This window comes from Pelodiscus sinensis, chromosome 23, assembly GCF_049634645.1.
Source record: "Pelodiscus sinensis isolate JC-2024 chromosome 23, ASM4963464v1, whole genome shotgun sequence".
Taxonomy (NCBI): Eukaryota; Metazoa; Chordata; order Testudines; family Trionychidae; genus Pelodiscus; species Pelodiscus sinensis.
The window spans coordinates 13350109-13360902 of NC_134733.1; the positions used below are offsets into that span (position 1 = coordinate 13350109).

Consider the following 10794-nt stretch of genomic DNA (forward strand, 5'->3'; position numbering starts at 1 on the left):
AAAACCTCTGCTGCAAAAAGGATTGGCAGAGGATATGCAAGTGAGATTGTGATATATGCAAATTAGCACTTCATTTGCATATTTTTTGGGGGGGGAAGCGGCTACGTAGCCTGGGTGCTGGTTCTTTGAGCTGGGCCCTTTCACCGGGATTCCTCTCCCAACAGTTCCCGCCCTCGCCCTCCCCCAGGAGCCATCTCAGCTCTGTTGCTTCAGCCCTAATTAGTCACTACAACGGCCTTCATCAAACACAGCCGAGGACACGGATGCTGGGAAAGCCAGGTGGCTTCTATCAACCAGGAAGACCGGATCTCAGGGGGGAGGGGGGAAAACAATGGCACCAGCACTAAGTAAGAGGAGTGGCAGACCTGGTGCTAGACACGAGCAGACTGAGCGATTGCTTAGGGCCCCAAGCAGGTCAAGACTTTTTTAGTATGTGTTGTATGTGGGGGACCCCAAAACATTCCCCCAATGGGCTAGAACTGCCTCTGTGGGGGCAGGGCTGGCTGCACAGGACAATAACACTGCATTAGCACAGGAAGCCTCATCACACGCACACACTCCCAGTTTAACAATAATAGAGAGGTAGCCCTGTTAGTCTGATCTTGCTAAAACAAAAGGAAAAACTATGTAGCACTTTAAAGACTAACAAGATGGTTTAATAAGTGATGAGCTTTCGTGGGCCAGACTTGCTTCCTCAGATCCTATTCTGGTCTCTTCTGGTGATGAAAGTTCATCACCTTTTAAACCATCTTGTTAGTCTTTAAAGTGGTAAATAGTTTTTCCCCTCCCAGTTTGACCGAGTTTATTATACTTGTCAGCAAACATTTGCATTAGATGGCTTAGCTGACCCAATCAGGCCTGGGCTCCTGACCAACATAAAGAAGGACACGGCACCTGCCTGGGAGAGCTCCCGACTGTGTAAATACTAACTCCTGTCAGGGGTGGGGAACCTGTTTTGGGTCGGGGGCCTGTGACCCACAGAAAAATCAGGAGAGGGCTGTGCACACAACAAGAAAAAAACAAACAAAAACACACCCATACCACCCACATCCTCACTGACATGGCCTCCAAGAGAGAAGGAGAAAAACACCCTCCCCAGGAGGGCCCAGGCTACTACATTTTGTGTGCCCAGCCCTGTGAGCTTCAAAACGCTGGGCAGGCAGGGAGAGCCCTAAGCCTCAGGAGCCGGATCCAGGCATCTGGCCCCCAGGCCTGAGGTTCCCCACCCCTGCTCTATGTGGGGACGGTTAGGAGCCATAGTCGCTGGCTTTGAGCTGTGAAAATGAAATCCATTCTTACAGGAGTTTCAGTGTCTGCTGTGAACAAATAAGTGCGTCAATGCAGGCAGGATGCTATTTCCCGCTTTCCCCTTTTGGCACCGACTGGCGTCAATATTGACACTTCACAGACAGGTACCACAACCAGCGGTCCCAGTTTTCTAGCTCTTTGATTCACTTCTGTAATAGGGATGCAAGCGACTTATCGACTATCAGATAAGCAAAAGCTTATCAGATAGCAGACATACTAGTTGACCAGTCACTTCCCCGCCACTTGCTGCCTCTAACAGAAAGAGGCACAAAGGAGTGGAAGAGGAGCAGGTGCTGGGGGGAGGCGGCTTAAAAGCGGGCTCCCCCAAGCTCCAGCTCTGTGGGAGGAGGTAGGGGCGCAGTGGCGGCGTTCCACCTTTGAAATGTACAAGAGTCCCTCCCTTCTGGGGCTCTTGTACATTTCAAAGTGGAAGCGCCATATGGAGCCTAGGGCCAGCAGCGGGGCTCAGGGAGCTCTCCACTGGCCCCGGACTCATTTCGATCTTTGAAATGCACAAGATCTTGTACATTTCAAAGTCAGAGCACCGCGCTAGTCCTTATTGATTAATGGAAATCCCATCGACTATTCGATTAGTTAATCGAAATTTAACATTCCTATTTCATAACACAGCCAGTTTAAGACTTGCACAGAATTATGTTCCAATGAAGGGCACTGAATAAGGCTCTAACAAGTGAAAGTCAACCAATCCAAGGTGGGACATTTGGTGAAACCCCAGTCTAGCTCTGGGACAAGCTCTCATAAGTCTGGTATATGTAGCTATGAAGCAGTAATGCATTTTTGTGCGTACTGCATCTTTGTATTGCTAAGCACTCTGCTTGTCTGTAGAGATTGCCCATTTTGTCCCCAGAGCTGCTACCTGCCTGTAACAGAAGAGATGCACACAGTGTGCTGTCAAAAATAAACTTTGCTTTTGTTCCTTCTTGCATCCATTTCCCTTATACCAAAAATGAAGCAATTTTTCAGAAGACAGTACATGTTTTGTGCCAGCCGTGATGTGGGAAACCAGGAGAGAGAACACAGGACATGTTATGAAGACAGCACAATGTTGATTCAGAATCTATTGCAGTGTTTCTCAACTTATATATATATAAGTACCCTCCTTTAAAAATATATATATATATATATATATATGAAACCGTACCTACAGTTTTCAGACACAATTTTGTTTTCTACCATTGCAACACATTTCTTAGAAAACTTAAACATAGCCAGGCGGGCAATGAAATTTTGAGGTGTAAAAAGTACAAAAATAATAAAGAGCTGTAAAACATAAAACAAAAATTCCGTTTTCTCCAAATTTCATTTGTGTTGATGTACCTCCCAAACTTCTCTTGAGTACCCCTAAGGATACTCATACCACTGGTTGAGAAACACTGATCTATTGCATCAGTTGTTATCTCAATCTATTCACAGTTTCCTGGGGTTGTGCATTACTGGAAAGCAGCCACAATGATAGCACAGTTGAGATAAATTTCTGCTGTAGATACAGCTCAACCAAGGGCTTTTATGGAATTTCCAAAAGTTGTGTCCCTAATTATACTAGTGTAATTAAAGCATGAGAACACCTTCAAGTGCAAACGCAGTCATAATGATATAAAGATCCATTAGACCACAATAGTGATTACTCTTTGTAATCTGTGTCCACAGTAAATTATGGACTGGCCTAAACTACTTAGGTGAAAACATCATCTCTCTAACTGATACAGTTACATCAGTCCAACACCGGTCTTCTGACTAGGCCTTAATGAGTAAGAATCTGAAGTGTCTCAGTGAAACAGGAAATCTATTGACATCACAGACCCCATTTTCTTTTTTGCACGCTAAACTAGTCGGTTTCACTTTCTCACTCTCCTTCGGCAGCTGCCAGGCTGGATTTCTCCAGTGCAAGGGTCGGTTTACATTGTGATAAAAAATGAACAAAAAAAAAATCCCCCAAACACCCTGTTCTGCCCAGCCTATGGAAAATACAATTTCAGAATTATTTTTTTTTAAAGTGGAAATATTAGCACCTTTCACAACAGGGTTTGAAACCACCTGGTTTTCTTTTTACATCAAGACTGTCCCAGGGGTTGGCACAACTGTGTTGACAGTATTTGGTTCATTCTCCTCAGTCAGCAAACACCCATTGCCCGCCACTACAGTAAATGGTCCAAGATGAAGGACGCAGGTTTTTTAAGCCTGGTTGCTCTACCATTCAGGTCAAGTGTAAGGCCTGATCTTAAGATTCTTGCAAGAAATGGGAGCATTTGGGTATTTAGGATTTTCCTCTGCTGTCCTAACAGCCTCATATAATTTGCCACCATTTCCCCCTGACCCCACTCTGGGTTAGTCCACTTTTCCCACTTCTGAAACGTCAGCAGAGTGAGGAGCTGGGCACCCAAAAGAGGAGCATGCCATGCTCTGTTTAACAGCCATGTGCCCCCAACTGGCTCTGTTCACATCAGACCAAGGAAGGCATGGCTGGTTTGAACCCCAGCTTCCAAAAACTGCTGAACACAGCTTGTCCTGATTACACTTGCTGTTCAAATGGCTCGTATGCCCTTGATGTCAACCTTGGGTAGCTTTCAATGTAGACAAGGCTTCCTACCAGGAGAAGGGCAGTGGGCAGGCCTGCATCTGAAGGGAGGGGAGAAAGGGAATGGAGTTAGGGAGAGCTGGTAGGTTTGCAGTGGGGGAGGGGAGGGGCAGGATCCAGCCTGCCCTGCTGATTAGCAGAGCCTGCAGACTTACCACTGGCCATGTGTGTTCTGCTGCCCCTCCCGCCATCTTGTTCCATCCTGCAGCCCAGCAGCTCCCATGCAGGGAAGTGAAGGGGAGTGCTAACATCAGGGTATCCTCCTGCCCTGACACCCCATCCATGCAGAGCAAGGGTCAGGGAGAGGGAGACACAATGGAACGGCTCCACTCTGCAGCATGGATGGTAAGCGACTCAGAGGAGCGCCTGTCTTAAGAGCCTGTTTCTAAGAATTCAGTGCTTGGGCTCTCTCTCATATACTCCCCACCGGCCATATCCCGTCTCTACAGAGCGGGGGAGGAGGGGAGACAACAGAGAAGGACAGCTTTCACCGACTTGAAGAGACAGCCCATAGCATCTCTCAGAAACATACGCAGCAGCAGCCAGCACACACACACCGTGTCACTGTCACACACACACAGTCTGTGCCACATTGTCTCTGTGCCACAATCAGTCACACACACTCTCTCCCCTGTCAGTGCCCCACACTCAACCTGTCACAAAGTCTGTCACACACACACACACACACACACACACAGTGTCTCTCTTTCACACTCGCACACCTTCTCTCTCTCTCTGTAGAGCCCCCAGCCCCACCTCTTCCACCCAAGGCTGTGCCCCGTCCAGAGAGGGAGCATAGGGATCCGCCCCGTGACCACATGCCATAATTCATGGAAGTGGTCCCCCTGTGTAAGTTATTGCCCACCCCTAGTTTGGGGACAAAGGCAAAGAAAAAGAAACAAAATCCACTTCCCCCCCCCCCCCCGTCCCTGTGTGATCTCCCCTCCCCTCTGGCTTGCTCATGATGTTCAGCAGCTCAGCAGAATGTTTTCGGCAGTGCCAGTACACCGTGAGTGAGAATGGATAGAAGGCTGAGATGTAAAGGAGACTACACTCGCATCACCCAAGTATGGCTCTGTAAGCAGAGTTGGGAAACAAAGGCTTCTCCACGGGGTCCCAGAATCCCTGGCTTGCTACAGCTGCCATCCCCCTTCCCCAACACATTGTGACCTTTGTATCAATGTCCCGTCCTTCTTTCTCCCCAAACTCCACCTCAAGCCCTTGGTCCGGAACAAAGGCCCTGGACTCAGATCCCATGCACAGCAATGGTTTGAACAGATCTCTTAGCACGGTTCTAATTAGGGTTGCCAGGTGTCAGGTTTTGAACTGGACAGTCCGGTAATTGAGCTTTCTGTCCAGAAAACAAATTGAGAAAATACCATATATATAAATGTCCAGTATTTTCTAATTAAGATTTTGTTATCATCATGAGTATCAGTACGTAGCTGAATACTGCCTGGCTGGTAGACATGCTCACGCTGCATGAGTGTGTCTTCCAGCCAGATAGTAAGCAACTACGCAGTAGAGAGGAGGGGGACAGGGCCGGGCCAGACTTGCCCATGCACCCCACTGGGACCATGTGTGGGACGGGCAGCACCTCGGGATCTGTGTGTGCCTGGGTCAGCCCCGCTCCCCGTCAGAGGTTCTCCCCCAACCAGCCCCACTGCCCCCAACCTCCTCCCAACTAGTCCTGCTTCCCAGAGGCCGGTTCCCAATGGCCAGCCTTGCTTCCCACCCGCCGGTCCTCCCCTTCCTCCCCCGATCTGAGATCAAGTGTATCCAGTATTTTTTTTAACTGATCTGGTAACCCTAGTTCTAATGGGTTTCCATACTTACGAGGACCAAGGAAAAGTCACTTCTTCAGCACTAGTGTTTTCACTACACCAACACAGCGAGCCCTGGGAAATTCTCACTGCCCCATCTTGAACAAACCTGATCAAAACCCCCACGGTTCTCCTCCAGCAGACTCACCCAGTAACACAAAGTCTTTGCAAAGATTGCAATGGTTACAGTGCTCTCGAAACTGACTTCCTCCTGTTAACTACAGACCTTTCCTCTCCTGCAGCCAGAGACGACAGACAAGGCTGGTGCGCTCAGGGTTAGCAAATCTCTCTTGACTGACAGGCAAACAAACAAGAGGCCTGGTTAACGATCAGCCAGCTTAGCACTTTCTGGTAAAGGGGAGGAAACAGCAAACCTGAGCCTCCCATTCCCAGCAAAGAAAAAGCAAATGCTTCTGTGCCAGTCTCTCCCCAGCACTTCACATTCATTGGTCCAACCAAGTTCCCTTTGCAGAGCTGTCCACCAATGGAGAGACAGGAGAAAATAATTTTTTAAATGTGGATTCTTCATCATCTTTTTACACCCAAAAATTTCATCGCCCACCTGGCTACGATTAAGTTGTTTAAACAAATGTGGTGCAATAGTAGAAAAAATTGAATGTCTGAAAACTGTAGGTACTGGGAGTACTTATAATTTTTTTTAAAGAGGTACTTTATTAAAAAAAAGGTTGAGAAACACTATATTAGAGGAGCACAGCCGGAATGTTACCATCTGTGAGGTGCAGGGGACCAACCACCTAGAACACAAGTAAGCTGATTTAGGCCACAACTACACTTCACATTTACACCAGCAAAACTTTTGTCCCTCGGGGGTGTGAATAAAACACCCTCTGAGCAACATAAGTTTTGCTGGCACAAGCACTTGTGTGCACAGTGTCGTGTTGGCGGGAGATGCTCTGCCGCCAAAGGAACTTTCACCTCTTGCAGAAGTGGAATACTGTAATTATGCTGGCAGAAAAGTGCTCTCCCATCAGCATCGCGAGTCTTCAGCAGATGCGCTGGAGCTGTGCCTATGCAGCACAGTAGTGTAGACTTGCCCTAAGCCATGTGGACTGCTGAAGAACTTGATTTACACAGTCACATCCAGTTTCACTCCCACTAAAAACTGGTTACTCAATATTTCCAGTTGCAAAACACCGCTCTGCCATGCTCAGAGCCAGCAGATCCATGTCAAACAAACACGCAGAGCTATCTTACCCAAGAAGGATTCCTTTTGCCATGTGACCTAGGGTTTAGCTTCAAAAGACAATTGCAACATTTTAACTTACAGCAATATTAAATCTTACTGCCCTGTGCAGACAAGTTATTTTTCAACTAGAATAAAAGAGTGTTTGAGTTTATCAGGGTGAATTCCCAAAATGTAAAATCCAAAATATAATTGCTATTAAATGGGGATAAGGCAACCCTGCTGGAAAAATCACCCCCCCACCTATTATAACAAACACTCTGGCTACGTCTAGACTGGCATGATTTTCCGCAAATGCTTTTGGCGGACAAGTTTTTCCATTAAAAGCATTTGCGGAAAAGAGCGTCTAGATTGGCACGGACACTTCTGCGCAAAAGCACTTTTTGCGGAAAAGCGTCCGTGCCAACCTAAATGTGGTTTTGCGCAAGAAAGCCCCGATTGCCATCGGCTTTTTTGCGCAAAACGGTTCCCAGTTGTCTATACTGGCCCTCTTGCGCAAAAGCATTTGCGCAAGAGGGCTTTTTCCCGAATGGGAAAGTCCTTGTATTTGCTCAAGAACACTGACGATCATAGATTAGATCGTCAGTGTTCTTGCGCAAATTCAAGTGGCCAGTGTAGACAGCTGGCAAGTTTTTCCGCAAAAGAAAAACTTACCAGTCTAGACGCAACCTCTGAGAGCCATAAACCTGGAAATAAGTTTTTACAACATGACTTTAAAGGCTGGTCCTGCAATGGCTCCATTCGGGCAATGTATTGAGGGGAACACTGCTGTGCATGGGTGCAGGAGTCCACACCACAACCAGGTGCAAGAGGAGGCCTTAGATCCTACTGATCTGCAAATGAGAACCAATTCCAAGAGCTCTCTCAGCCTGGATGTCACTAATCACAGCAGTTTTGCACCCATACAGAGAGCATTTTACTTGGCCATAACCCCCGGGCCTATACATTAAGGCCCTCATCCTGCAATGATTTGCCTAGTTGTGGGTTGCCTTCTAGGTTAGCAGTTCCATGGGGTACCCAAAGGAGGCTGAGAGACTGTCTTAGGCCCCAATTTTTCAAACAGTGCAGACCCCTTCAAATGGAGCGGACTGCAGAATCAAAACCAAAGATGTTCTCCCAAACTCTCTGCCTCCTGCTGCTGCTAACCTAAAAAGCCACCCACAGTGCAATACAGATCATCCTGGGGTTTTTAATGCCGGATTCTTTAAGGAAGATTGATTTGGGTCAGTCTGGAAGAGCACTGCTGAGAGAAACTATCTGCCAGCACCTCTCAGTACACAGGTACAAAGGAAAGCACAATCTTCTGACCAAAAAAAATAAATAAAAATAAAAAATAAAAATCACTTACAGTCTTGGGAAAACAGCAGCTACAGTCACGACTGGCTACAAGACTCAATCCCCCAACTCCCAGCTGTAAGGAAAAGTTACAAACCAATCACCCAGTGGCAGGTTTTCACTTGTGAATTAGCTTCCAGTTCACACACAAAACATTGAAGAGACATAGCACAGCACAGCTTAAGCCTTCTACAAGGCTGCACATAAATAAAACATTAAAGAAAGCGTCCCCAGGGGAAGAAGTCAGCCATGGGGAAACTGGCACCATCAGTTCATGGAAAAGTCAAAGGTTTAATGCCCAGGATCAGGTTAAGTACAGAATAAGAGATTCAAATTAGCACTTGATCCTTTCTATTTACTGTTCTGACAAAGCTGTGACTGCCAAGCCTGATACAAAGAAAACAGAGCGTAGGCCACCCAACCCAGAAAACTGCACCACAGACTTTCTAAGGAGTAGTAAGCAGAAGCATTTATAGGGTGCAAATCAATATAGCATTTATTCCTCCATGGTGCAGAAGGCAAAATCTTAGTAATACAAGGATTAGGCAATATCTTAAGTGTGTGTTTCTTGTTACTACAATCACTGCATATAAGCCGAGATCTTAAATACTCATCTGCTTTCCTCAGTCTGATTCCAACCCAAGAATTTATTTGTTAAACCCTCTAAGCACCAAGGAGGCAGGAGAAGAATTTCTTCAAGGTCAGGGAACCAGGCACAGAGGTAACTGGTGTCATAATTTGCAAATAATGTAGGGAAAAAAAGAAAAAAGACAAAACCAAAGCAGAGCTACTGAGGCAGAAATGGAGAAATGCATTTCTTAAGGTGTGATCTAAGGAAAAGTTACAATAGAAGAGAAGCATTGCTTGTAATATACACCATGCGTGCAACCTGCATGTAAATCATATTGTTCCCTTCCCTCGCCAAGGCATCACCCAAACACTCCATAAATAAATCACTCCCCTCTCCCTCTCTCACACACACTCTCTCCAGCCATAAACTGCTGAATGAGCTCCCTTCACGCCTCCTCCTCTCCTCCTCCTCCCAGGATCCTCAAAGGAGTAGAAAAACCACGTGCACTCTGCATGCAGTCTTTGTGCAAGAAGAGCCCAAAGCGCAGGAGGGGAAGAACTTTCCCATATCCCTCCCCTCCCAAAAGTACAAACTGATCCCTCCCCCCCATATCACCCCTAGGAGTAGGGCTGCCCCCCAAGCCCAATGATGCAAGCCCACAGCGCATCTGCTGACCGGCGCTCTGGTGGAAGGCGAGCCCAGGCTCCGCTGCTGGCCCCCTCGCCAGCTGTTTACAAGCTGTGCAGAGTGCACGGCGCTGCAGCTGGCTCCGCGGCCACCACTCGCCAGCCCGTTTCCCAGCAGCCGGGCTGGGGCCCCCAGCAGGGACCCCACTAATCAGCAGGGACCCCCTCCCCCCCCGCAGGCCAGGGCATGCGCGAGACCCCTCCCCCGCGCACTCACCTTTCCTCCCCTGCCCTCCCACTCGCGGGGTCAAGCCACTGGAAGACTCTGGACCAGGCCGGTGGCAGCAAAGGGCTCCGCCTCCCGCACCGACGCAGAGGGTTCCGGCTCTGCCTCCGCTGGTAAAATCTATGGTTCACGCTGCACTGGCTCCCGCAATTGAGAGGCGGCAGGGCTCAGAAAAGCTATCGCTGGATACTGAGCGATTCAGCTGCAAAAGGGCGGTGGGGGCAGACCAGGTCTCGCCCCCACTCTAAGTGACTCCCTAGTCCTCCCCCTCCCCACAAAGAGTTTAACTTGCATCTGAGCACTTACATGAAGCTGGCCACTTTTCCAAAAGTTCCTAGCAGCTGCAGAGCCCACGAGACCTGGTAAGTTTCCAAACAAGGCTTTCTCCCATGCTGCCCCTCATCTTGGGAGGAGCTCCCAGTTGGCATCCCCAAAACCACCGCATTAGCCACGGTCGACTCCCTCCTCCTCCTTGCCATGTTGCATACGAAGAAACTGGACAGGGGTTAGATCTCTGGTGTATTGGAGTCACTGTCTGTGGGCTGACCCATGGTTTCTACCTACAAAAGTTTCAGAGGGGTAGCCAAGTTTCAGAGGGGTAACGGAGTTAGTCTGTAACAAGAAAAACTTAAACAACAATTAGTCTAGTAGCACCTTAAAGACTAACAAAACATGTAGATGGTATCACGAGCTTTCGTGGGCACAGCCCACTTCTTCAGATGGATGTCTTCTATGTAGTCTTTCAAACTGTTGTCTGAGGGTGCATCTACATTGCAAGGCTTAACTTGAAATAAGCTACACAAATTGAGCTATGTCAATTGCCTAGCTTATTTTGAAATAGGGAGTGCCTACACAGCACTTATTTCGAAATAGAGCATTCTTCCTCTGACTTCCCTTATTCCTTGTACAATGAGGGTTACAGGAGTTGAGTAAGAAGTCCTCCAGTTTGACAGTATTTTGACGCTATTTCAAAATAACTGCCTGCTGTGTAGATGCGGACTAAATTATTTCAGAGTAGCGCTAGTTATTTTGAAATAATGTTGCA

At 47.7% G+C, this 10794-nt stretch overlaps 1 protein-coding gene across 5 annotated transcripts in view; it reads right to left on the reverse strand.

The window, feature by feature from the left end:
• Window positions 1–9829, reverse strand: part of H6PD (hexose-6-phosphate dehydrogenase/glucose 1-dehydrogenase) — a 28761-nt gene extending 18932 nt beyond the window's left edge. The window contains exons 1-2 of one of the 5 annotated variants that reach the window (XM_075906842.1): window positions 9741–9829; window positions 8280–8342 (exon numbers count right to left, since the gene is read on the reverse strand). The gene's annotated coding sequence lies outside the window, so the exon portion shown is untranslated. Of the gene's footprint in view, window positions 1–5740; window positions 6166–8279; window positions 8343–9512; window positions 9533–9740 lie in introns of those variants that run through there. The other 4 variants (XM_075906846.1, XM_075906843.1, XM_075906841.1 and 1 more) reach the window with 4 other exon arrangements.
• Between the last annotated feature and the right edge of the window lie 965 nt (window positions 9830–10794).